The sequence below is a fragment of the Thermobia domestica genome, chromosome 5, assembly GCF_964235325.1.
Source record: "Thermobia domestica chromosome 5, izTheDome1.hap1.1, whole genome shotgun sequence".
Taxonomy (NCBI): domain Eukaryota; kingdom Metazoa; phylum Arthropoda; class Insecta; order Zygentoma; family Lepismatidae; genus Thermobia; species Thermobia domestica.
In genome coordinates this window covers 148,250,058-148,267,826 of record NC_137458.1, presented here as the reverse complement: position 1 = coordinate 148,267,826, position 17,769 = coordinate 148,250,058, and the positions used below count along the sequence as shown (strand labels likewise).

The window sequence follows — 17,769 nt, the reverse complement described above, 5'->3', positions numbered from 1 at the left end:
CTCCTTGGATGTAGGAATTAGTTGTTTTTTTTTTTTTTTATTGAAATTGAATTCTGTAGAACCACATATAATTGAAGTGTGCATAGTCAAACGCGTGTTTGTAAGTGTGACTTGTCTTGAAACACGCTAACGCCAAATAACCTTGACCTGTCTGAAGCCAATAACGCCAGTGCTCTCCTTAACGCCGTTCGTAGCAGAACAGAAAACGTTAGGATGTAATGTACTGGAGAGTTCCAACCAGCTGACAAGAGCCGAGTGCAATTACATAAATGGACGAGGCGTTTATTATATCCCATGAGGCTAAGAAGCGTTGCAAAGGAAAACTTGATAGTTTGGTCCTGTATGTGCGATTACTAGGGCAAGCTTTAAAAAAAAAAAATCGCAATTTTGGAGCTTCATTACTCCCATGATACTAGTAGTTTGTCTTAGTTCTATTTCGCAAACAAACATATAACACTTCTACCACGAGGAACTGTGAGTTATGGGTAACATTGTGCAGGATGAAAGGAAACATATAAGTTAGAAGCCTCAGAGACAAAACCTCTAAAAATTTCATGTAACTGCGTGGCTTCGGAGAAGGAAACTCAACAAATGTCTCGTATAGCTGAAAAACTAAATCTGTTCTCTAAGGAAAGTAAACCCTGTGGTATTGAAACTACGAATTAGGGGGGGAAAAAGAATATAAATGATTTTGTAAATGCAAATTGACTGGATCACTATAAACCAAGACACTATTAGTAAAACAATTTTAATAATAAACAAAGAATATCTAAAAACTATTTGCAAGCAAATCTCTCTCCAATGGGATATTTTTTTTTTAAAAAAAGCAATATTTTAAATACAAAATAGTGTCAACATTCTATAAAAATGAAAATTAAACACTAATATCAAAAATTAAATTCAAAAATTACTATTAAAAATTAGTCAATAACCAATAAAACTCTAATTGTTAAAATAATTTTATACACAAAACTGAGGTGAGAAATAATGCCAAACATTCGTCTTAAAACATTTTTAACATTTGTCTTTAGCATAAAAACAAATAAGCTTTCTCTCAGCATAAAATACTTTTAAAAAAGGTTTAAATTCGGGATTAAAAGAGTAAGTTTGACGTTTTCTTTCTTATAATCAGCGTATCTCAAGTATCGTTATGCTAAATCATAAATTATGTCCTACTATCAAGTCAATTTTATTCTTTCAATTTAAAAACATTAGTGTTTCATTTTCTATACTTGCACTACCAAAATTAATGTTCCAAACGTAGATATATTAATCATAGTCAACTCTGGCTATTGACAAGGTAATAGATCTTTCAATCCTTAAAATGTACCAACATTTTTATTAACTTGTCTTCCAGTTAGAGATCGAGAAAAAATAGAAGCTCAGAAAAAACAGGCTTATTTGAAGTAGTAGTTTTTTTTTCATGGTTTCTCCGCTTAGAAATTTTGGATTTTTTTTAAAAATATTTGAACTTTGATGAAGGAATGACAGGACATTCCTATCTTTCTTTTCTCAATATAACACGAAAAAGTATTTAATTTCTGCATTCTGAAGAAAAGAAAATATGGCAAGTTCAATTATCAAAGATAATCGATCACTGGGTAAGAAATCGAGAGGACAAGTAGGTGGACACAATGGGATTTCTTTTTTAATGAAAATGAATTTTCTCTAGATCTTTTAGGATAATGATGATCATATAGCTGGAGAAAAGTTGGCTTTTGGGGGGGGGGGATTAAGGTTTTTTTCTATAAAAAGCAGGCTTTTTTTTTTAAAGAAGAAAGAGGAAATTTTTGCGTTTTTGTCTTTTGTTCAAGTACCACTTTTGTTTTTCTGAAGCGTACTCTACAATAGGGTGGGTCGAATCAAATCATTTTCTTTTCGAAATGCTCTAGTGCAAAAAGGTTGCCTATTGTAATAAGAAAAAAATCGACATGAAAAGAATTAAAAATCGGTTAACATCTTCCGTTCGCGCATGCCACTTAGTTTTTGAAAACTGCAAAAATTTCGCATTTTTTGTAAACTTTCAAAATTACTTTAAGATTTTAACATAAAGACGCTCGACCTTTTTAAAACTTGTTTTATGGTTTAAAGAAGTAAGTATGGTTAAGTAAGTTGAATTCTGATGAATATGCTAATTTTTTGTTCGCGCAATGTCTTAGAAAAAGCTGAAATTTTACAATTTTCGGGAATTTTCACTGTGCAACTCTTCGCTCGTTTTTCTAAAACAAAACGAATCAGAACTTACCACGTGGAGGTGGTTGCACGTCGAGTTCCACCCACACCCTACCCAACCAACCATCTAATTTTTGGGTGTGCTATTTACATTATATTTACAACTATTTGTTTTACAATATACAACGTAGTAAGTACTATGTAAACATGTTTCATACAGTAGAATTTTTGGTTTACTGTATATTTACTTTTATTTTTTTGACATCTACACACATTTAAAGGCTGATTTTTTTGATAAATGAGTCATAACTGATCTAGACTTCAGTGTTTATTATCATATTAATTTTACCATAATCATCTTTAGCCTAAGACCATGGAAATGAATTTTAATTTGTCTCATGTGGGTCTGAAATTTTGGAACTTCATTTAAACCATACATTCTGGATCTTGGTTTCGAAACTGGATCGAAGACTCAAACTATGAACATGACACTGTATTCGAGATCCCGGTGTTGGATCAGATCCAAGTCGGGATTTGAATCTACGTTTGAGATCCGAATCCAGGTTCGTATCCGGATTCGCATTCTTTTGGTCGTATCTAATGCTGAACTTGTCGATATATTTTTTTTTTTTATCAAGAGTGCGTAACATAACCATCAACATGCGCACAGTATTTGTACAGTCCGCAACAAAAAAACCATGCAACATGAGCATGTAAGTTTATTGTGAAACAACGAAGACTTTTGCTCCAAAATAAGTGTGCAGGGGAGGACGCCGAGGTTTCTCCTGGCGTGAGTCGTGCCACTTAGACGTTATGTTGATTCCCTGGGCTGTTAGGCGTAGTTTCGCAATAAACTTACATGCTCATGTTGCAGGTTTTTTTGCTGCGGACTGTACAAGTGACTGTTTACATACAGCGAACAAACTCGAGTTGGCAGCGTAGCTGAACTTTTCCGGATCGGTTAAACTTGGCTCATAGCTTGAATTAATCCATGATCCAACTTTGTAGCTAAATAGGTAACGATCATGCTTTTTGGCTCTTTGGTCACGTAGGTCCGGTTTGCATCTCCGGTGAAAGAACTAACCTCGCATGTAATCCCGAGAAATGTTCTGGTCCCATTTATCGTTTCATATAGTTTGGTGCTGGAAACTCATTTAGTCTGTACTGATTGATATCCATATAACGGGGCTGCTGAGGGTCATATTCAAACTTACTACTCGCGTGATTCGAATATGATTTTTTAATACCAAGTTTTTGGATTTCCCCAGGTTTGTGATATTCTTATGTGAAAAGAAAAACTACGGTAGATAACTTCGGGTACCTTTGTTTAATTTTGCCGTATTTCCAGAAAATATTTGTAGCTTTTTTTTTTCTTTCTTGTATATTCTTACTCTCGCGGCGACAGGTATAATATAATTACATTACTATATTTCTTATTCAAACATTAAAGAAATAGTACTTTGGTGTCAGTCTGACATTTTGAAATATTTACTCTTATTATTTAAGCAGCTATAGACTATTACATTATTTAATACAGTATTCTGCCCTTCGAAGATGATATCACTGACCTACCATAAAACATTAAAGAAAAACTTTTCCTTTTTTATTATTTGAATATAAACTAATTTTTATGCAAATAATGAGAAAATATTCCTTGTCAGTTCCTGGTTTATATTTTGCGGTAGTTTCACATGGTAATTACATCATTTGATAAGCCGTTAAAAGAAAGCGAAAGTGTTAATAGTTCATTCTTAAGTTGCAGTGAACTGGGAAGAAAATTACCTGCTGGATATGTATGCTGTACAATAGTATAGGTTATGTTATTACGTAGATTTATTACATTTAACCTTAAAAAAAAAAAAAAAAAAAAAGCCACATTCTCTACAGAAGCGCTTCTCAACATTTTTTTTTTTCAAAGGAGGGCCACTTTTATTAGTCAGAATATTCTGCCGACTACTCTCCTCTAGTCCTCTACAAAAGCAAATTCATATTTTGCTTTTTATATTTTAAACATTTTTTATACCGGTATATTTATATTTTACAAGTAGATTAATTAAACCTGCGCTGTCTACTCAGCACATCATTCTGTTATGACCATGAATCTCCTTTCCACTGTGCATGCCTCCTTACTCATACAAGTAAAGGATAGGAGACTCATAAAGGAAGTGAACTGCTATGTATAGATGTTGGAGTGAGTTTGTAGCAAATTTGTAGAAGTAACACGATATCAAATGGAAATATATATATTTTTTTTCTAATAAATCCATATCCGTCCGAGTACGCCTCATTGCGTCTCTTGAGACCTTTGAAGTTGCCAGCATGCAATAGGTTTTGCCATTCAGATTTAAGTAAAGCGCCTTCAATGTCCATTAACCCGCCATGGATAACTTCTCGACTGGTTGCCTAACACCGTAGTTCCAGACTGCAACAATGTTAATCTTATGGGCTCGAAACAGCCCCTAAAATGTTGAATAGAACAATAACGACACGGTTTCTGAAAATTCGAATGAGAACTGGACAATCTACACAAAATTTGGAATAGACGAGTGAAAACAGCACGTTTCTATCACTTGTGGTTTTCGAGATCTCATTCTCGAAAGGATTGCGGACAAACATATAAACCTAGCATCTTAATATATAGACTAGCTGAACCTGCGCTCTCTACTCAGCACATCATTTCCATAGAAGCATGAATCTTCTTGTTATTCCTCACATCTGTACATGTCCCTTTGCAGACACAAGTGAAAGACGTCTTGATAAAAATTGGCAAGAGATACCATAAAGGGGAGATTTTTTTCTATTACTTTTCCAATATCTCGCACCGTTTGCAAGATTTGAGCCTACTTCCGGTTGGAGTTTTTAATTCATGTATGATGTGTTTTCTTTCTTCTTGCATGCAGTAGGTAATAAGGAAATACATTACACACACAATTAATTATGTCAGTGATATATTGTGTTCATTGGGCAAAACACTCCAAACAGTAAAGATTCAAGTTAGATTGGAGAAATAGTTATCGTTCATTTTTCATTATCATTTCGCCATGAAACAAACGCCTGAGATGTATGCAACCCCCGTATACAATAATGTGGTGTTGGAATGTATAATGCGTAGGATATGATGCTTTAATCTTTTTTTTTTAAATTTCAACACTTCCAGTGTACCCGTAAAAATGTAATAAAAAATAATGGCCATGTTTTTTTAAAATATTCAATTAGAACTGAACAATCTACACAAAATTTGCAATCGATCAGTTAAAACGTCATCTTTCTAGAATCTGTAGTTTCCGAGATCTCACTGTCGAAAGGATTGGCCACAAACATATAGTTTAAAAGAACTCTAAAGATGGCAGTTCCTAAGGGAACAAAACTTATCTAACGTATTAATTCTTGTATATAGTTTTCTGAAGCTTTCTTTTGTTAATTTGTAACAATAATATTCAACTATCTATCGATGTGACGTCTCTTAAAAGCCGCTAAACACATGACAAATCTTTTGCAATCCTTTTATTAAAATGTTCAAGTTCTTTTGTTTTTAAAGTCTTCTTTTCGCAATTCTTATCTTAGTTAGTAACATCTTATAAATATTAAGACAGTAACCTCCGATGTGTCCACACTCGTATAGAAATAAATTCCTTGTATGAAACACAGCCCTTCTGCTTGATAAAACGTTAGTTAGGTATACATTTAAGTGAAAGGGCAAATTTTAATCTCTTGGTCCATGTGGGTAGCGTTGCCTACGAGAAAGGAGTTAAAGGCATCTTGTTTGGAAAATTTGTCGTATGTCTAGCCTCGAAAAGTGTGTCTGTTTTTATCAGAACTAGAAGAATAATGTCTCACCTAATAGGTAACCGTACATGTAATCACACATTAATGGGTGCATGCTTGAAAGCAAAAATTATTGATTGGTTATTTGAAAGTTAATCTCTCTCTCTCTCTCTGTTGGGGGGTGCAGTGGCTCAATTGTAGAGCGTTCACCTCCAATGCTTGGGGTCCCTGGTTCGATCCCAGCTCGCCCCGTGTGGACTTTGTGGTGGACAAACAGCGTGCTCGTGGGTTTTCTCGGGGTCCTCCCGTTTCCTCCCACTTTCTTCATTCCACCATTTTCACTCATTTCTCATCATCACCGTCTGCTTTAGCCTAGCCGGCATAACCGCGGGACGTAAAACTCAAAGATTTCATTTCATTTTTCTCTCTGTGTTGTACCGAGAAGTTATGTGAGGCATTATCCATCTTAGTTACCATTGGTGGGGTTGCCAACCGTTCTGAATTAGGCGGGAGATCCCACATTTTAAGGAAGTTTTTAGCGTCCCAAATTATTTTTAACAGGGTTGTATTATATGGCGAAACGTCATATTATTCAAATCGCTGAAATACAACGATGAGATGAGATATATCTCATAGACGTTTCTATGAGATATAGAGATATCTCAGAGACGTTGTATGAGATAGAAATTCTTAGTAATATTTCGCTACCTACGATTATCGTAATATCGATATCGTTTTATCGCCTAAATTTTTTCATGTTGGCAGTACTGAAATCACTGCGAATAATGTTATTGTTTTGACTAGTTCAGTGGTTTATAACTCCTGTTCAGCTAACCGAGAACAAGATGACATTACTAATTTTCTTTTTCTTGTTTTTTTTTTTTTTTGTTTAAATTTTCATTGCAATTTTCATTTATAAATATATATTTATTTTTATTGTTTTCAATAAATTGTTCTATATACGAGGGCCATTTTTTAACCTCCGTTAAAGAATCAGAGAACCACGTGAGGTGACGAAACGCAAATTAGTCAAATCTGTTTCTTCTAGAACCGTACATCCTTCGTACCAAAAGACAAACTCTGGTGTTCAGTCATTGTGAGGTAGTGAGCTTGAAACCGTATCGAGTACTATCAAAGCGCCTTCTAAGTGTGAACTACATGAGGTAATTTTATTTCTCTAGGAGAGACGGAACAGTACAGCCGTCATTCATCATTGAATCGTTACGGATTATGACGTGAACTTTACAAGAGATTTACTGTGTGTACAATTCCTACAGAGAGTGTAAAGAAGACACACGACGAGAGAAGCCAAGGGTGGATATCAGTAGCAGAAGACGACCTTGATGAACGCATGGACTATGTGGTTCGTAGAAGGGCTAAAATTTGGTTTCTGAACTGTCTGATCTCGGAATTTCAGAGAAATTAGCAGCCACCTGCACAAACCGAATTACGTAATGTAGTTTGTAGTTGTGCTTATTTTTCTGTTATACAGTTCATCAGAAACCATATTTTTTAAAGCCCTCTCTCATGAACGACTTGATTCATCGGCTCACCAAGGTCGTCTTCTGCCACAAATATCCACCCCTGGCTTCCCTCGTCGTGTAGGTCGGTAAATAAATCTTCCTTTAAACTCTTTGTAGCACTTGTCCACACAGCAGTCACTCATAAAGTTCCCGTCATAATCCTCAATGATTCGACGATGAATGGCGGCTATATTTTGCCCTTCCTCCTGGAAAAATCAAATTACTTAACGTAGTTAACACTTGGCGGGTGTTTAGATTCCACTGGATGCAGTTTCACGCTCATTGCATCACAATGAATGAACACCAGAGTCTGTCTTCAATACGATGAATTACGATCCTCAATGAATATATTTGACTAACTTGCGTTTCGCCGCTTTACGTACCTCCGGTGGCTTGACGGAGGTTAAAAAAATAATTTAAAAAAATAAAAAAAGACCTTTGTATAAATTTGATGTGATCTGCATATGATCGATAAGTATGTCCTGATTTAGGCTTACCCAGGCCCGTATCCAGAGGGGGTCTAGGGGGGCCGGCCCCCTAAAATTTTCACAGTAGGCTTGCAAATGATTTATAATATGGTGATGAATTATAATAGGGTTGGATCGGGCCCTCCTAACCTCAGCCAGGCCCCCCCTACATTTTTGGGCGCTTACCAATAGGTGGCAACTATAGTTACCAACCACTGGGAACTGAACTTGAGTCTTTCGTACCAGAGGCGTTCAATGGTAACCATTTTGCCAGTAGGAAACCATAACATTTTCGAATTCATTACTATAGACAAAATTAGTACATTCAACGCAAATATATTTTTTTCTCTCTCTCAACTCATTTACTGAACATAAATTACTTTTCAAAAGACTGTAATTCGAGCTTAATGTTCTGTTCCCCTAAAGAAAGGAAACTCATTTGTTTATTTTAAACTACTATATAAACAAAAGTACAAGAAAATAATACATTTAACATTTAATTCCTCTCTGATACGCAAAACATTTTCCATAAAGTTTTTACTCAGAACAAGAAATGTTTTGTGGTGGCAATTAACATGATTATACTTGAAAATCTAAATGTCAGATAAAAAATAAGAGCTGCACTGAAATGTAAATTTTATTTCATTATGTAAACAAAGTCAGTTCAAATTTGTTTGATGTCCATCCTACGTTCGGGGAGTTTATAATATTCCGCAATGTTTGCTATTCAACCCGAGCAAAATGGATGAGAGAGCAAAGGCAGAAAAACTGGCCAATGGCTGCGCATGCACTGTTCCCACTGCGACAAACCCTTCCGTTTTGTCGTGTGACATGCTGTCGGGTTTTCCGTTGTCCTCTTCGTCTAAGCTGGTGCAACATTGCCATCTCTGAAAGTAAGAAAAAAGAGATACATTGTAAACAGTTACATTTGAACTACCTTCCATTTCATAAATTGAGTTCATTAAATATGATGGAAACTAAGTTAATAGGATTGTATGGTATATTCTGCGAAAGGGTTAATTTTTGTTAGGAAATTATAAGGTCAATCTAGCTAGGACCAGTGGTACTGTAATCCAATTATCCTGGAGGTAAGATAGTGTGGTGGGAAGCAACCTATTATATGATGGTTGATCTTGCACGATAGCAATTGCACCTGTCAATTACAATGGATTCAAACCCCGGTCGTGGTTCGAACACCACTTTGATAGTAGAGGTTCCAATCTTCATAATCTTGGTATTACATAAGGACATAGGCTAACTCATCATAAGGCATAAGTCATCAAACTCAGTGAAAAAACGTTGAAATATCTCGTGTCTGCACGCGGAATTAAATTAAGATTTGAAGCATCTGTTGTGCATCATAATGATACATTCTGAGTAAAACGGAAACTTTATTTTTTTGCTTTTTTTTTTTGTGACAGCGAACATGAGTCATACAAATGAATGAAAGAAGTAACACGAAAATATATTTATCTGAAATATGTAACTTCATTTGTCAACAAAATGAACCATTTCACTATAGAAATCATGAATTAAGAAAAGTTAACCAATGAAAATTATTTTATATATTTACATTTTGAACATACGTTTTTTTAAAAATGCGTTTTTGGTTGATGTATGGAATGTTTGCAGTTTTTGATATTTTTTTTTAATGTAAACGTCCCTAGAGTAAACAATAAGTCTGTGGTGGGGCCAACGTGATTGTCTTTTGAAAACTGTTACATCGCGCCTCAAAATAATGCATAGTCGGCTATATCCCGGGTACGAGCATGTTGCCTTATGTCTAATTGATGCGTACAATCTATTTAGGATTTCCAATATGGGGGGGCTCAGTGCTAGAGTGCTTACCTCTGTTGTATGATTTCTGATTCGATTCCCGGCCAAGTAAGTTTGTGGTGGATAACATCCGTAGGTTTTCTCGGGGTACTCCTGTTTCCTCCCACTTTCTCATTCCACAAATTATTTTATCATTCACTTGCCTTAATCACTGGTCTCTCTTAGCCTAAAGGGCATAATCGTGGGACGTTAAACTAAAAAAAAGAACATTTTTTCTTTCATGGAGCATAGCATCAGAAGCGAATAGCAGAAGGTGATATTACGGGGACTGGATGAAAAGTGAAGAAGAGTTACATACTTTTGTGTCTTCGTTCGAAAATAATGTTTGGATTCACTGTACCTCACTGGTAGAGCCCTTAACTCTGGTGCGTGGGGTCCCTCATTCGATCTTCGGCCAAGTAAGTTTGTGGTGGACGACATGGTGTTGGTGGATTTTCTCGGATACTCCTATTTCCTTCCACATTCTAATCCCACCAATTGTTCTATCATTATTCACTTCCCTTAATCATCTATCTCCCTTAGCCTAAAGGTGATAATCATGGGATGTTAAACTGAAACATTTCATTTTTGAAAGTGATGTTGGAATTTAAAAAAAAAAAAAAAAAAAAGCTCGAATCAGGGTGGATAGTGACGTTGATCGCAACTTGTATAAGTGGTTCTTTCTAAAACGACGCTATGTATGTTAATAAAATTGAGCCAGGCTATATTAAGTTTCTTTACATCGCGGTAATATCATAAGAACTCGAATATAAAGCATATCTCGCCATCACCCGCGGTACAGTACAACGTGTTGCGATACGTACTGTTGTTTTTGTATTGACTTACACTAAAGAGAAAATTTTGAGATCTGTCTACACATTCCACATTTATTACAACTTTCAAATTGAGGAAGCTTGTATTATTATTGTTAACTTGATTAAGTACTTCTTCCTTTCTTTTCCTATAAGCTTTCGTAGTTATCATCTTCAAATTCTCAAATCTTAATGTTTAATTGAACCCATATTGAACTATATTTTCTTATTTCGTGAGGGTCAGAAGACCATAGTTCAGTTTCCAGGTTTAGGGCATTCTGACTTTTTATTTTTCTTTAAAAAAAAAATCTACATAGATGCTATGGTCTTGGTCAAGGGTTATTTTCGGACGAATAAAATTTAACGAAAATATGTAACTGTGATTTCTAAAAAATATACAGAATTGCAAATATGAAAGACATTTTCGAAAGTGGGGCCGTGGTGGGTCAGTTGTAGAACACATTTTTCTGAAGCATAGGGTCCCTGGTTCGGTCCTTACTCGTGCCAAATGGACTTTGTGGTGGACAAACATTTTGGGTGTTTTTTCTCGAGATTCTGTCATTTCTTCACACTCTTCTTATTCCACCATTTCATTCATTCTTCATCGCCCTCTTCGTTAATCTCAGTGCAAAATCGTGTTACTAGAAATTTTTTCATTCATTTCTTTTGAAATTGCCCGTGACAATACACCCGACAATTAGGTTTAGCATCCAACTTTGACGCACATTTATATATGATATTCTAGAATGAAAAATTCTCACATCCTCACAAGAATTTTCCGGGTTGATTGCATGAAAAGTAATAGAAAAATTTCAATTTTGTGAGGAATTCTACTTTTGTATGTACGTATGTATATGTGTATGCGCAAATAAATAAATAACAAAAAAAGTTTGATGGAATGTTCCTGCTAACTGCACGAGAGTGTTAATACCCTGGGAAATAGATTTTCCATTACATCAGCAGCAGTGAACAGCTCGAGCGAAGAGCGTGTTAAATTTTTGTAGCAGCACGGCGTGGCGAAGGCATGTTTTCTCCTCTATTCGTTCTCTCGCCGACTGCATCTCAAGTGGTGCGCGTGTGTGATGAGATGAGCACCAGAACCTAAATTATATTGCTTGCATCGCAAAACACAAAACAGCGTTGCCAGCTACTACAGATACTAAATTGTCACAGCTATTAAGTTGAATAAACTCAGTTCATGATTTGTAGCTCGATCATGTAACTATATATAACTCAGTTTTTTGTTCGCTTTTTTGAGTGATGTGTGCTCAGAACATGGACTCCCATAGCAGTTATATTACGTTTTTTCCAGAGTGGTACAATAAATGAAACTCCAGTTCATCTGGGCTGATGAGTTCTGGACACAATTTGGATATGAAGAAATCGGGTAATTAGGACAATAAAATCTAACGTTGCGAAATAAGAACATGTGGCAGTGTCATGTATGCACCAATGAAGGTGTGGTTTCTGTGGCGTGATATTTTCTCAATTTTGAAACCAGAAATTGTAGTATATTTCTACCACTTCCGATTTTAGTAAAGAGCAGTGGCGTATTTACGGGGAGCTTCCGGGCTTAAGCCCCCGAAATTTTATTTACTATATTAAAGTAAATGAAACATCTTGCAGAATTTTCACATTTCCAGGAATAAAGTTAGTTAGCAAAGCCCTCCCGAAACAAAATCGTAAATACGCCACTGGTAAAGAGATTAGAAATGAAATTGTTCTTGGGATACATTTGATGCCAGAAACCCGCTTCTCGTTATCTGTTATGGTTTTTATTCTATAGTGATTAACACTAAAACCGGAAGTCATTGTTTTCCATTTTGAATACTGGGTTAAGAGAGAGATGGTACCTATTGCCAGAACGCTAAATCGATTCCAAAAGCCCACTTCTCGCTCTCTTATAGTTTCTTCGCTATGTAGATCAACATTCAAACCGGAAGTTGTACTGGATTTCTACTTCCGGTTTTAGTAGAGGGTTAAAGTTGGAGATGAAGTGTATTCTTGGGAAGCTTAATCGATTGCAGAAAACCGGTTTTTGGTATCTATTACCATTTATGGTCTATTACTAAATGTTAAAGCTGGAAATGGATGATTTCTACCATTTCCGGTTTGAATATCGTAACTGAAAACAAACTCGAATATTAACTTCTTATTCTCTACGTCTTAATCGAATTTGGTTGTGATCCATCAAGTCATTCTTGATTTTTTTTTCTCCCAGACGGGCGGACACACGGACAGGTAAACAAAGTTCCTTTTTCAAAAATCTCCTGAAATCGCTTTTGTTCAAATAAAAAGGTAGATATGTATGTTCGAAATAGGATCACCTTTATTGCAATCAATAAAATTAAAAAGAATGGTGCACACAAGAATGGTGCAAGAATTTACATACACTTAGAGGTGTTAATTGAACATATCCAGCTAAGTTAATTGTTTTGCCGTAGACGCTCGTTTGCGTGCTGCTATTTTTACGAACGAATAGATACAGATTGCATTTCAATACATTTTTTTCTTGTTTTGTTTTATACGTTTACTTTATTTCCTGCGTAGCAGAAGTGCGTTTTTCGCAGAACTGGATAGTATACAACCTACAACACAATAGAGTAGTTTGGTTGTCTAACTTCATGGGCTTGTGAAATACTCTATACTTTAAAAAAAATCCGGAACATATGATCTCCTAATCCTGTTTGGAGTCAAACTTACGAACAACTGCATCGTACGCGACTAGATCTGATGAAGATATGTGTATCTACGAAATCTGGTGGCTCCGGGTGATGCCGTTCTATGTGAAAATCTGCTGACACACGTTATTTTAGGCATATATTAGTATTAGTAAAGATCTCGATACTGATATTTTGCGATGGCTGAAGTTCGAATTTTACTGCAATTAAAATTGATTCACTATAAATTTTGTATTAAACGAGAGTCGGTAATCTAATTATTCGACTATTGTAAGAACTCAGTACATATAGTTACATACAAATTGTTGATTAGCTTACCTTACTATTACTAAATATTAAGTATTTCCAATCTTAATATGAGGGATTGATTCTTCCCGATGGAAGCTCATGTAATTTTGATTCTATGTTAAAAATTACATATGTTTACATCTCATAGGATTGAACCTTGTTCAACAGCAAGTTAGCATTGTAATCCGTAGCTTGTAGTCAACCTATAGTCTCAGTGCTGTGAAGAAATACAATTAAGGTCAGCGTGTAAGTACTTCTATATGAGCTGACAATCCGAATGAGATCTAAGAAACGTACAGGGTGTCCGAGAAGTCCTTCCCTGATTACAGAAATTGATAACTCAGGCTAGAAATAAGATAGAAATATGAAACTAGTGTTGAATTGTTTACAAACTATAAAAGTTTTGGTCACATCAGTACATTTCCACATGACCACCCTTGGTAGCACGTAGCACATCTAGGCGATATTCAATTTCCATCCACACATTAGCCAACATCACTGGAGGGATCGATGCAACGACTGTGGTTATTCGTTGCTGCAGGGTTTCAAGATCTGGTACACGTGTTCGGTAGACCTCATCCTTGACGTAACCCCATAAAAAGAAGTCTAATGGGGTTATGTCAGGAGAGCGTGGAGGCCAAGCTGTTGGTCCATCACGACCAATCCATCGCCCAGGAAATGTCCTATCGAGATAGGCACGGACGTCCAAACCCCAATGAGGTGGTGCACCGTCTTGCTGAAAAACGACATCGGGGCGATACTGAAGCAGCTGAGGAACAGCATACAGCTGCAACATATCCAGATACACTGCAGATGTGATGGTATCCTCAGCGAAGAAGAATGGCCCGATAATTCGATCGTGCAATAACGCGCACCAAACATTCACCTTTGGACTGCCTCTGAACTCCCTGAACTCCCCCCATCGGGGGTTCTGAACCCCAAATGCGTACATTATGGCGATTCACTACTCCACTGACAAAGAATGTCGCTTCGTCGGAAAAGGCAATTCGTCTGAGATAACCATTATCGTCCTCAATACGTGATAGCATTTCGACCGCAAAGTCATATCGACGTGTACCGTCGTCGGGGAACAAGGCATGAACGAGTTGCACTTTGTAAGCACGAAACAATAAACGTTTGTGTAAAATGTCATGGATAGAGCTTTTTGGCATCTGTAATTCACGTGAGGCCCTGCGCACCGATTTCTTAGGACTTCTCAGAAAAGACTGCCGCACAGCCTCCACCGTGTCTGCTGAGGTTCTTGGTCGACCAGACCTCGGAAGGTCAGCAACCGACCCTGTGTTCTTGAACTTCTCATACCGGGTTTTAATGCTCTTGACATCAGGTGGAGTCCTCCCAAATGTTGTCTGGAACTGTCTCTGCACCGTGGTTGGTGATCGTGTCTCATGGTACCACAGAACACACTGTGCCTTCTCCTGGTTGGTTGGCATGGCTTCTTGGGCTTATTTCTAGCCTGAGTTATCAATTTCTGTAATCAGGGAAGGACTTCTCGGACACCCTGTAGATTGAGTAAGAATAGGGCCTGAATCGATCCCGATCCTTTGTGTACCATATTATCTAGGGTTGGGAAACTTGAGTCCCCGTACTCTTCCCGAGGCTACATCATTTGCTACACGTCTTAAGAGGCCTTATCACTGCGAAATTAAAATACCGCTAATTTTACAGTAATTCCGTGATATCTTCAAATAGATAAAAGATAATCGAAATGTGGAACAAGAGCGCCCAAGACAATATTATTTTGCATGAGGTACAGTTATAACGAGTCATCTAGTAGCTTTCCGTTTGCAGCCAATGCTTCCATGTGTATAGACTCAAATATTGGCAGTAGATGGCAGCAGGTTTCTCAACTTACCAGTGTATTTTGAAGTGAGCATCATTATTCTTTATAATTCAATTAAATTCAAGAAATCAAAATTCGTGTCCAAAAACAACTTGAATAGATATTCGGATGATATTTCGAGTCAACATATTTATGTATTCAGTGTTGAAAGCATTTAACTGTACTCTTCAGAAATATGATTCTAAGAATGAAACTATCAAGAACGAAACAAATAACAATAGTGGAAGAACTACTCTCTAATCATTGATTCAAGTTGTTTTTGGGAAAGTTTTGAAATATACTTCTCGATTTTCATTGAGTTGTATGTATGTTGTATAAGGCTGCAAAAATACACTGGAAAGATAAGGCTGCCATCTTTTTGTTATTAACGTTCCTTCAAACTCCCCTTAAAATCTTGATTGATTTTACACAGCCTAACGTGTCATAAAAAGGACACGATTACTTTGTATATAGAGAAAAAAAATGACTATTTAATTATTACAATGTGCATCTCCTTGTAGACCTAAGCGAATTGTTCGATCATATGAGTATGTAAGAATATAAGTAATTAGTCCTACGAGCGCCAATTTCTGTTTAACTTTGGAAAAAGTCGTAAGTTCAGGTGTATGTTGTTTCGTAGTCCGAATCCATCTAAATGAAGTCAAAGAGTATTTTAATACAAATACCTTAGGGGAAGGATCCTTCGGCCCTCCGGTATCGTCGTCCGTTGTTGTTACATGCAAGCCTTGGGCCTGCTGTACGCTATAGGTCATGGTGGATTATTTTTAAGTTTCCCCACCAACCACATGAAACTGTACATCATATTTATGCAAGGACTCAAGGACCTTTGTTTTCCGTTATACACAATGTTGTGTTGATTTAATAGGAAGGAAGGTAGTGACTAGTGTTTCCCATGAGACTAGAAATAAAGTTTTCTACTCTTGTTCCTATTCTCGAATAATTTTCTCGATTCTAGAAAAGCTTTTTCTCGAATCAACTTGAGCTCCTTCGTGGCTAAGCGGTTAGCGTACGCGCCTTTGGCATGGGAGACCCGGGTTCGATTCCCGGCGGGAGCTCAGGTGGATCGGATTCCACGTTAATCAATAGGTCCACGTCTCATATAGCCTCGCTGCTGAACGAAAGTTGAACTCAAAATCAACTCGAATCAGCTTGAAAGTTGTCACCTTTCGTTTTATAAATTAATGCACAAAATTTATATGCCTGATTTTGTTTCTAATTTTGTCTACAAGATATCAGAATCCTTCCGCGCTACGAGACGTCCGCGAAGGGTATGATACAACATTTTAACCATATTTACTACTGGAATATATTGTGTTATGACTTGCCTATCTTTAAACGTATAATATCAATTTATATATCATATTAGGAATCCTAAAATACTGAAACACTATTTTATGGTTTGATTTTGATTTGACTTTATTGTTTGGCGTCGCTCGCAGCTGCGAGGTTATGAAAGTGGACTTACAGCTCAACGTGGAATCCGAACCACGTAGAGTTCCTGCCGGGAATCGAAACCGGGCCTCCCACGCCAAAGGCGCGTACCAGTGTTTTAAGGGCAACACTAGTTCACTCAAGTCATTGATCTCAGGCTAGAGGAATTTTACGTCTCAATTCTCGTCTCGAATTTAAATGCACTTCTCGGGGCGTGGGCAGCACTAGATGAAAGGGTGAGTTTACGTTTGAAATGAAAACAAATTGTAGATGAAAATTAAAATAATTGTATCATGTATGAGAAATATTAATTTCTTTGAATTAAATTGAAATGAAATCAAATTCTTAGATTTACGTCCCACCCTTACGCACTATGTCGGCTAAAAAAGACGGATAATTAAAGTCGATATATTATGAAATCGTTGGTGAAATGAAAATGTAAGAGGAAAGGGGGGAACTCCAAGAAAGCCCAAGGAATACGATGTTGTCCACCACAAACTTACATGGCTTAGTATTGAACTAGAGCCCCGTTGTAGCAGAGGTGAGAGCTCCACTTAGTTACTGTACCACCCTTCTTTGAAGGAATATAAGACTTTTTTGCACATCAGCTTGGACCACAATTTAACATTGGATTCAACATTAACTCCCTACCCTACAATATCAAACCTGGATGTGTCGCTCCCAAATCGACAACGCTAACGTAGTCTTGAGAAAATTTCACGATGTATTCGTTGTGATAAGAGAGGAAAGAGTGAAATTACATTTCTACAAGCGGCAGTTCCCCACATATCTGCAGCTACAGAGAAAAGAAAGAAAAAAAAAGAAAGCGGGTCTTATTTTTCCTCCGTACTTTAACTAGATAGCTCTAAATGAATCTTGAACCCTACTGTATTAGTGAATTTTTGTACAGCAATCTGTTTTCCAATAGTATTACATATAATGTGGAAAAAAAAT

At 36.6% G+C, this 17,769-nt stretch overlaps 1 protein-coding gene and 1 long non-coding RNA gene across 5 annotated transcripts in view; one reads left to right on the top strand and one right to left on the bottom strand.

Moving 5' to 3' along the window:
• LOC145686159 (uncharacterized) overlaps positions 1-17,769 on the top strand; it is a 550,748-nt gene that overhangs the window by 37,109 nt on the left and 495,870 nt on the right. The gene's annotated exons all lie outside the window — the stretch shown is intronic.
• Positions 8,333-17,769, bottom strand: part of LOC145686162 (uncharacterized) — a 135,534-nt gene continuing 126,097 nt past the window's right edge. Inside the window, exon 3 of the long non-coding RNA XR_014131537.1 lies at positions 8,333-8,814. This is a non-coding gene — a long non-coding RNA (uncharacterized LOC145686162). The remainder of the gene's footprint in view (positions 8,815-17,769) is intronic.